General features: G+C 49.2%; 1 long non-coding RNA gene across 2 annotated transcripts; it reads right to left on the minus strand.

Moving 5' to 3' along the window:
• Nucleotides 1-467: 467 nt before the first annotated feature.
• LOC131272937 (uncharacterized) lies at nt 468-5,675 on the minus strand. 2 transcript variants are annotated; one of them, XR_187896.4, is made up of 3 exons: nt 2,941-5,675; nt 1,810-2,005; nt 468-939 (listed from the first exon to the last, which is right to left on the minus strand). It is a non-coding gene; the product is annotated as an uncharacterized lncRNA (long non-coding RNA). The 2 variants fall into 2 exon arrangements; XR_011649348.1 differs by having other exon boundaries at nt 3,722-3,945.
• Nucleotides 5,676-10,698: the final 5,023 nt, after the last annotated feature.

The following is a 10,698-nucleotide window of genomic DNA, read 5'->3' on the forward strand; positions in this document are numbered from 1 at the left end:
TCTCTGCTTGTCTTCTTTTTTAGGAGGCACTGGGAACCAAACCCAGGTCCTCCCGTGTTTAAGGGAGGTGCCCAATCACTTGAGCCATCTCTGCTCTCTGCTTGTTGTGTATCGCATTGTTTCCTTGTTGCAGCATCTTGTTGCGCCAGCCCCATCACATCAGCTTGCTGTCTTGCTCATCTTTAGGAGGCGTTGAGAACTGAACTTGGGACCTCCCATGTGGTAGGCGGGCACTCAACTGCTTGAGCCACATCCACTTCCCTCATCATGCTTATTCTTAACGTGCACAGAAGGCTACCTGGAAGACCTGACATTTGAAGGATGGGTCATATTTGGACATGCAAAGATAAAGAAGACAGTTGAGGAGGGGAATATTCCAGAAAAGGAACAGTTGGGAACCAAAGCATAGAGCTGGAAAACATGGACTCTATTATGGAAACAGTGAGTAGTTCAATTGACAAGTAGTATTGTGTTTTGACTAGGATTCTTTTTATTACAAAGGCCCAAAATTTCTAATTCCAACTGGTTTATTGGGGTTGAAGTGAATGTATTGGCCCCAACATGAAACATCCAGAGTATAACTGGCCGCGGGCATTGCCAGATTCAAGGCTCAGATGATGTCAACATAGCTCATTTTTCTCCACTTCTCCACTCCACTCTGTACTGGTTTCATGATCAGCTTCTACCGAGTGGCCCTAGGCAGCTCAGAGCTCAAATAATGTCTTTGGGACTCAGTTTCCCTTCATTCTCAGGTTCCACAGAGTACCTTGCTACCTGCTGCAGCCTCTGCTCCTCACAGATGCAAAGCCAGCACTGAAGAGCGAGGCTTCTTCCAAAGTATCCTTCCACCCAAATGCTGAGATTTGCTCTTGCTTGAACCTGCTGAAGCCACGGGCCCACTCCTGACGTCTTCCAGATGCATGGGCCTGCCACTCCTCCCTGGAATTAAGCACAGTGTTCCAGACAGACCGTGATGGTTGGAGAATAAGGAAGTTCATAGAGACAGAAAGTAGATTACAGGTTACTGGGGGTGGGGAGAAGGGAGAAATGGGGAATTATAGCTTAGAGTCTGTTTCAGTCTGCTAGGCTGCCAAAAGCAAACTATCAGAAATGGGTTGGTTTTCACAGTGGGAATTTATTAGCTTACAAACTTACAATTTTGAGGCCAAGAAAAATGTCCAAAATCAAAGCATCATCAGGTTTCTCCCCAAAGACCGGCTGTCAGCAATCCTGAGCCATCCTGGGCTCCTCTGTCACAGGGCAAGGCACATGACGGTGTCTGCTGGTCTCTCCCTCTCTTCCCGGTTTCCTTGCTTCAGCTTCTGGCTTCTGCTGGCTGTCTCTCTCTCTCTCTGTATTGATCCTCTTTATAAAGGACTCGAGTAAGAGGATCAAGACCCACATTGGGTCACACCCTAAATGGAATAACCTAATCGAAAGGTCCCACCTACAGTAGATTCACACCCACAGGAATGGATTAACTTTAAGAACCTAATTTTGTGGGGTCCATCCATCTTCAAACCATCACAGAGTTTCTGTCTGGGATGATCGAAAAGTCTGGCAATGGGTGGTGGCAAATGGTAGGACAATATTGTAAATGTAAGTGATGCCACTTAAAATAATTAAAATGGCAAATTTTATGTTTTATATAACACAATAAAAAAGAAACAAATTGCTGGGAAAAAAAAGAAAAAGAAAGAAAAAAAGACATACAGACTACCAGCCCAAGTTTTAAATTATTCTATTCAGGAAACATCGATGTGTTGCTGGACGAGTTTCTAAACGTTTCCTTTTGCTTTTTATACTTACCCCGTGGACAGACTGGTTGGAGAGCTGCATTTGGAGCGGCGCTGGCCGCGCCTGTCCTGTCTCTCCCCGGCTGTCAGGGCCACCGGTCTTGTTGCCACAGCTTGTCCCCTGCAAGGAGCACTGGCCAAGGGGCAGGACCAGGCCTGGGGTTCAGCCCGAGCTCAGCTCCTGGGCTGCAGTCTATCAGCTTCCTCATCTGCAAAAGGGAGATTGAACCGGATGTGCTATGCAATGCTTAATAGGATGCCCGGGGCACAGGAGTAATTCAACCTAGGGGTGAGGTGGGGTCGGTGACGGAACTACTCCTGAGCCGCAGGCGTCGTATTGAGCATATGACATCCCATTGGATCAGCAGCACAACCATGGGAAGCAGGCCCTATTTGACACGCCACTGCCTTGTGCAGATGAGGAAACTGACAGGTGCGGGGTTGCCCCGAGGGCGGAGCCAGAGCCCGGGGCTGAGCTCCAGGCGCATGCGCCGTCGGCGGGCGGGGCGCGGGGCCTGGAGAGGGGGCGGGGCGCGGGGCCTGGAGAGGGGGCGGGCACGGGGCCTGGAGAGGGGGCGGGCGCGGGGCCTGGAGAGGGGGCGGGGCGCGGAGCCTGGAGGGGGCGGGGCGCGGGGCCTGGAGAGGGGGCGGGGCGCGGAGCCTGGAGAGGGGGCGGGGCGCGGAGCCTGGAGGGGGCGGGGCGCGGGGCCTGGAGGGGGCGGGGCGCGGGGCCTGGAGAGGGGGCGGGGCGCGGGGCCTGGAGAGGGGGCGGGGCGCGGGGCCTGGAGGGGGCGGGGCGCGGGGCCTGGAGAGGGGGCGGGGCGCGGAGCCTGGAGAGGGGGCGGGGCGCGGAGCCTGGAGAGGGGGCGGGCGCGGAGCCTGGAGAGGGGGCGGGGCGCGGGGCCTGGAGAGGGGGCGGGGCGCGGGGCCTGGAGGGGGCGGGGCGCGGGGCCTGGAGAGGGGGCGGGGCGCGGAGCCTGGAGAGGGGGCGGGGCGCGGAGCCTGGAGAGGGGGCGGGCGCGGGGCCTGGAGGGGGGGGCGGGGCGCGGGGCCTGGAGGGGGGGCGGGCGCGGAGCCTGGAGGGGGGGCGGGCGCGGGGCCTGGAGGGGGCGGTGGGGCGAAGCCGGGGGAGGGGGAGACGCACGCGAGCGTGGGCAGCCCCGGCGCGCCGAGGGCGTGTGGCTGGAGGGCACCCGGGCGAGGACCCTGAGCGCCGGGAGGGCCGAGGGCAGAGGGGAGCGAGGCGGCGCTGCGCCGAGACTGGAGGGGGCGGAGGGTCTGGGAAGTCAGACTTCACCAGGGACCTGGAAAGCGGAGTGGAAGAGCCGGGCCGGACGCCAGCCGGGCAGGGATCGGGGAACGCCGGGGGGAGAGCAGTGGGAGCAGCCCCCGTGCCCCGCTGCGCCCGCGGCGCGTCTCCTCGGCGGTTCCGGCCCCTGGTTAGAGGCCGCCCGAGACGGACGTCGTTGGGGTCTCTGCCCCAACCTTCGCGGCTCCGCGCCTGCACTTCCGTTTTCCTCGCTGGCCTCCTTTCCGCCCAGAACCTTCTCTCCTCTGCTCCCTGCTCCGCGGCTCCGGGCCAGGCGCCCAGCCGAGCTCCGGGGCTTCAGGCGAGCCCTTCCTGGCCCTTCCGGAACCCGCAGCCTGCTGGGGGGCGGGCCGGGCACCCGCAAACCACCACGGCCCCCCGCAAACCACCACGGCCCCCAAGTGCTGTTAGGAGGAGCGTGCAGAGGTCCCTGAAGCCCACCGAAGGCCGTCCTTGCCCGAGGGCTTGGAGAAGCCGCAGGGAGAAGGGGTCCTTGCAGGTGGGCCCGGGGTGGGGGTGGGGGGGCGACTGTCGTTAGGGAAGGGCAGGAACAGCAGGAACGGCGGCTCTCGAGTGCGAAGGTGCCTCACGGGGACAGGGGACAGCGGCCACTCACCGGCAAGATGGAGCGGGTCACTCAAGGCCGCAGAGAGACAGTGAAGCGGCGAAGGTGTTGGAGATGCATCCTTTAGAGAGAACAGAAGCGTGGAGCAAAGTGGAAGAGACCCAGACGCTGGACCGGGAGACCGCCCCAGGCACAAGGCAGAGGGACTGGAGATGAGGAGCCAGAGTGAAGGGCCTCTGCCGAGGAATCTGCAGGCGGACTGACGGGGGTGTGGGAGAGGGGAGAGGCAAAGGTAGGCTGAGAGGGGGGCGGGGGGTGCGGCTGTTCCCTGGAGGCCGAGAAGGAGGGGGCCTTGAAGAGCTGCCACTGCCCTTAGTCACTTCAAGCTGCGCTGACCCTCTGACCCAAGTTTTAAACCAAGAGAAATCAAGACTTATGTAAAAAACTATGCAAATATTTTGCTGAGGGATGGTGGTGATGGTCGCACAACATTGTGAACATAATTAGCACTGAAATATTTACCTGAAGGTGGTTAAAAGGGGGAATGTTAGGCTTGGAGCTATACAACACAGTGAACCCTAAGTTAAGCCATGGACTATATAGTTAAGAGTACAATTATAAAAATGTGCTTTTAGTTGTAATAAATGTTCCACACCAATACAAGGCATTCTGCAAACCCACAACTTCCCTCTAATAAAGATGAAAAAATATGTGGATGTTTAGAGCATCTTGATTCATAACCATGAAAAAAAACTAGAAGCACCCCAAAGGACCTTGGGTTGAATGGAAACTAACTGGTCCATTCATCCAGTGGACATTTATTCTGAAACAAAAACGAACAAACTCCCGATACACAATGCACGTGTCAACATGGATGAATCTCAAATGCATTATGCCATGTGAGAGAAGCCAGAGTCAAAGGCTGCAGAATGAAAGATTCCGTTCGTTGGACCTATGGAAAGGCCAGATCATAGAGACGGAAGAAATCAGGCGGCTCTAAGGCTGGAGGTGGGAAAGGGGTTGGCTGCAGTGCGGCACAAGGGAGCTTCCTGGGATGATGGAGCTGCCCGTTATTTTGTGGGGGCTTTATATGACTGTTTGTCCAAGCTCAGAACATTGAAAGGAAGAATTATACTCTAGACATTGTACCTCAATAAACGGACTTTTAAAACAAGCAGCCACTGGGGCAGACAACCTTTTTAAGTCTTGACAACCGTGAGGGAGGTTGCTGAGAACGTGGTGGCTGATACTGGGCACGAGGAAGAGGAGGCAAGCAGGAACGGAAAGGACAGGCAGGGCTGTGGGAAGGTAGCCCTGCTGACAAGTCTGGGTGTTGGAACTGGATGGTAGGGACAGACCCCAGATGTCCCCATTCCTTCCTGGTCATTCATCTGTGCAAAAACCATCCCTTTGCCAGCCAGCTGCACAAGCGAACACTTACAGTTAAGTGCATGATATTTCCTCCATGCACCTTCTCCCAAGAGTTACAAGAACTTCTCCAACAGCCCATCTCCTGGGCCAGCTCACCTTTACAATGGGAAAAATAAAAGTGATTTTCTTACAGTCAGGAGAGGATCTTAAATTAGAAGACCAGTCTCAAATCCTGGACCCCTGCTCATTAGGACGTTTGTGGTTGCCCCCCACCTGTTTACTGTGAATTGGGAACTGGGGGAAGCAGATGTGGCTCAGGTGACTAAGCGCCCACCTACCACACAGGAGGTCCATGGTTCAGTTCCCGTGCCTCCTAAAGGAGAAAGCAAACTGGTGTGACAGGAAGGCAGGGCAAGCTGATACAACAAACTGACACAAGAGGGACAAGAAGAAAAACTATAATGAGAACCAGAACAAAGCAGGGAATGGAGATAGCTCAAGCAATTAGGCACCTTCCTCCCACATCAGAGGTCCTGGGTTCAGTTCCCTGTGCCTCCTAAAGACACAGCACACAGCAAGTGCAAACTATGAGGGGGTGGTGGGGAGAAATAAATACACCTTAAAAAAAAAAAAAAAGAAATGGGGTCTGGTTTGATGCTTTTGATCTTGAATTCATCCTCCAACTTGGCTGGAGCATCCTTCTGTGTGTTTTGGAAAGGCTGTGCTCCGGGAGGAAATTCTATACTTTAAGGAGAAAATATGCTATGCAAGGGTCTAGCCTTGCCAACGACCCCACGTTCCTCAGCCCAGTGGGGTAGCCGTGGAGGCACTGTGTCTGAATGGGCCTTGGCTTAGCAGGTCTGAGAGCCCTGGAGGAAGATCCTGTCCAAAATCCCAGGACTGCATACTATCCCGGAACCAGTCTCGGGGATCGTAAATTAGTACGATCTGATTTGACAACCCTGGGAGGGATATGGGGGCTTGGAGTCAACACTGAGTTGATTTAAAGAATGGAAAGAAATGGGATATTTCTTGCCCACCTGTGTTTGTGGATTTTTAAAAAATCCATGTGGAATGTTTACAATTTGTACAATTCTCCTACCTGCATCTCACTGCTTTTTGTACAGTTTTTTTTTTTTTTTTTTTAAAGAAGTTATTGGGGATTGACCCGGGACCTCATACATGGGATTGGGTCAGTGGGTAGGGGAGCTCTTTGTAATTTGGCACTTGAACTTCCAGCTTTATTCCTGCCCTAGTCTTCTCCTTACTGCCAGGGCTAAATAATTCTTTGTCCTTCCCAGAACCAAAGGCCAGAAGCCTTTAGATATATTGCATCTTTTGTCCAGAATTCCCTCCCCTCTATTTTCTGCCCACAAATGTGAAGGCTGAGGGAAAGGTCACCTCCTCTGGGGAGCTGTCTTCTCAAAGGAATGTGAGGGTCTGTGGCCTCTCACTGCTTTTTTTTTTCCTTTTTAAGTTTTATTTTTAAAATTTTATTGAAATATGTCACTCATATATGAAAATATATAAACAGTAAGTGTACAGTTGAAGTTGTGAACTTAGAAAATGAACACGCGTAGCATAGTACCAGGTTCCCATACATCAACCCACCACCAACACCTTGCATTGTTGTGAAATATGTTACAAATTATGAAAGAATATCCTCAAAATCTTTCTACTAACTATAGTCCATATCTTACCTTTTGTGTATTTTCCCCCAATGCACCCTATAATTATTTTTTCTTCTTTATTTTCTTTTAAATGTTACGTTTAAAATATATGAGGTCCCCATATACCCCCACCCCCCTCACCGCACTCCTCCCACATCAACAACCTCTTTCCTCATCATGGCACATGCACTGCACCTGGTGAATACCTGTTGGAGCACTGCTGCACCACATGGACAGTGGTCTACATTGTAGTCTACACTCTCCCCCAGTGCACCCAGTGGGCCATGGCAGGACACGCAATGTCCAGCATCTGTCCCTGCAGCACCACCCAGGACAACTTCAAGTCCTGAAAATGCCCCCACATCATATCTCTTCTTCCCTCTCCCTACCACCAGCAGCTACTGTGGCCACTTTCTCCACACCAATGCTATAATTTCTTCCATTACTAATCACAATAGCTCTATAGTAGAATCTCAGTAAGCCCACTCTGATCCATACTCTATTCCTCCATCCTGTGGACCCTGGGATGGCTATGTCCAGTTCCCCTCTACATCAAGAGGGGACTTAGATTCCACACGGACGATGGATGCAATTCTCCTGTTTTGTTTTGTATTTTTAAGGAAGGTACTGGACCCAGGACCTCGTACATGGGAAGCAGGTGCTCAACCACTGAGCTACGTCTGCTCTCCTCTCCTGCTGCTTTTTATCTTCCCTAAGAATTCAGCTGGCTTGGTGCAGGCTTGGACCTGGAGTTTCCCTCCCTTATCAGCTGTGAACTGCTCAAAGATAGAAGCCAGGGTGCGCATGGCTGCCCCGAAGCCCAGGACGGACTTAGAAGACGCTTACAAGCCGAGGGCCGAGTGAAGGGCATCACCGAAAAAGAATTTAGAATGCCGGTTTTTAATTCAAATTTCTAATTAATTGCCCTAAACCCAGGCCTTTCTAATGAATCATTTCTCTTCTGCTTGAAGGCTTATTTTACACAAGGGGTTTTTTCTTCGTGAATCACAGTTTCCAGGCAGCGGCCTGGAGGCTCTGGATGTCAGGATTCCTGTGGAGTAGGACTTCTGGGCACCCTGACAAGGCCATTGCACAACGTGTCTCCCTGCCCCGCTGCGGGCAGCCAGGCTGAAACCTTGCCTAGGTTCTCCGATCAAACCTAGATTTTTCTGCCTTCAAATTAGTTAGTGAGTGCTGGTTGCCAAAATTTTAAATCATTGATGAAAGATAATTATGTGGCTGTAACAGCTTAATCCCTTTTTTGTAAGCTTTAAATATAGAAAGCAGGCAGGCAAACATCTGGTAATAGAGGTTCTATTCTGAATGGGTGCTGGCCAAAAAAAAGAAAAAAAAAAAAAATACAAGCATGAGCCAGAGTCTAGAAAAAGAAAAATAGTGTTTTACTTTTACAAGTCATATTTAGAGACAGAACTGAGGAGGGAAAGTAAGACATATGTTAAAAAAGCAGATTTTTTCCAAACTCAATCACTTGAAATGCTCAGGAAAAATTTGTTTAAATGAGAAATAAATTTCAATTCATTTAAAGATATTTTAGATTATTGAAACAAAGTTTTTCAGAGTTCTCTGGAGATTCAAAATCAACAAACACTAGAACACAGTTGTGAGCTAGACTTTTTTTTTAATCCTTAAAAAAATAACAGTTAAATTATTTAATGGCTTAATGGGTGCAGAGTTTCTATTTTGGATTTGAAAAAGTTTTCATAATGGATTATGGAGATGGTATCACAACATAATGAGTGTAATTAATAACACTGAACTGCACACTTATAAAATGGCAACTTTTATGATACATATATGCTAACACAATAAAAACAAATTAGGGAAGCAGATGTAGCTCAGGCAGTTGGGTGCCCATTTACCACATGGGAGGTCCCAGGTTCGGTTTCGGTGCCTCCTAAAGAAGATGACCAAGACAGCAAGCTGATGTGATGGGCTGGCATGGTGAGCTGATGCAACAAGGAGACACAATGAGGAAACACAATGAGAGACACAACAAGTAGGGATCCGAGGTGGCTCAAGTGATTGGGTGACTCCCTCCCACATGGAAGGTCTTGGGTTTGGTTCCCAGTGCCTCCTAAAAGAGAAAATGAGCAGACAAAGAGAGCACACAGCAAATGGACACATTTGAGCCCAAACAAGGTGGGGTGGGAGAAATAAAAAAATAAAATAAATTTTTAAAAAAATTAATTGAAAAAAAACCACAGTTCATAAGTGGGCATATTTGCATTATGAAAATTCCAATAATACAGCTAAAGCTCAAGGTCCCTTTGCGCATCATGACTTATCTCCATCCCTTCCTGGAGAAAACCTCTTGACCACTTCAACCTTTTCCTTCTAGAATGTTTTTTCACTCATTTACAAGTGTAGAGACTTCATTTTTTAAAACAGCATTATTGAGGTAAAATGGACATACAATAAATGGCACATATTTAAAGAATACAAAGTTTTGACATGTAGACACCCATGAAACCAATACCACACCTGATAGAGCGACCATACCCATCACTCCAAAGCCTTCCTCGTGTCCCTTTCTAGTCCTCCCTACCTAGCCCTCCCCCGCCCCCCGCCCGGACAACCACTGATGCACTTTCTGTCACTATAATGACTTTGCATTTTCTAGAGTTTTATATAAATGGAATAGTGCAATGTGTTCTCGTTTTTTTTTTGTTCTGGCTTTTTTCACTCAATATAATCAGGTTGAGATTCATCCATATCATTGCATATGTCAATGCACCGTTCCTCCCTCCCCTTTTTTTTGAGGGACCCTGGGCTGGGGATTCAATCTGGGACCTCGTATGTGGGAAGCCGGCACTCAGCCACTGAGCCACATCGGCGTCTCTGAGTTGGTTTTTTCATTTGTTTTGCTTGTTTTTTTTTCTCTTTTTTTCAGGAGGCACCGGGAGCCAAGTCAGGGCCTCCCATGTGGGAGGCGGGCACTCAGCCACTTGAGCCACATCCGCTCCCTCTGTTCCCTTTTGTTGCTGCATAATATTCCATGTATGGATAATACTTTAATTTGCTTATCCATTCACCTGTTGATGGCCATGTGGGTTGTTTCCAGTTTTGGGGTATTGAAAATAAAATATCTATGAATACTTGTGGATGAGTCTTTGTAGGGACAGAACTTTCTTCCTTTTGTCCAGGAGTGGAACCATATAATAGGTGTTTATTTAACTTTTCAAGATATTGCCATATCATTCTCCAAAGTGGTTGGACCATTTTACATTCCCACCAGCAGTGTATGAGAGTTTCCGGTTCTCTACATTCTCGCCAACACTTGGTATGGTCAGCCATTTTAACAGATGCGCAGCGACGCCTCCTTGTGGTTACAATTCGTATGTTCCTCATGCCTAATAATGCACATCTTCCCCCGTGCTTATTTACCAACTGTATATCTTTTTTGGTGGCATAGACAAATCTTTTGCACTTTAAAAATTGGACTGTTTTTTTCCTCAGTGTTGAGTTTAGGAGATTTTATGTAGGTTGGATGAAGTCCTTTATCAGATATATGGTTTGCAATGATCCTCTCCAAGTATGTGGCTTGTCTTTTCAGTCTCTTAACAGTGTTTTTTGAAGGAAGAAGTTTTAAATTGCAGTATAGTCCAATTTATCAATTTGCTTACATGGATTGTGTTCTTGGTGGCTTATCTAAGAAATCTCATCTAATCCAAGGTCCTACATATTTTATCCTATGTTTTCTATATAAATTTCATAGTTTTAGATTCTACATTTAGGTCTCTGATCCATTTTGAGTTGACTTTTGTATGTGGTGCAAGATACGGACCCAAGTTAATTTTTTTTCATATAAATACCCAATTGTTCTAGCACATTTGTTAAAAGACTATTCTTTCTCCACTGTGTTGCCTTTGCACCTGTGTGGAAAATCAGGCGTCCACATATGTGCTTATTTCTGGACTCTTCATTCTGTTCCATTGATCTGTTTGTCTATTTTTATACCAATACCAT

Source organism: Dasypus novemcinctus, chromosome 8, assembly GCF_030445035.2.
Source record: "Dasypus novemcinctus isolate mDasNov1 chromosome 8, mDasNov1.1.hap2, whole genome shotgun sequence".
NCBI lineage: Eukaryota > Metazoa > Chordata > Mammalia > Cingulata > Dasypodidae > Dasypus > Dasypus novemcinctus.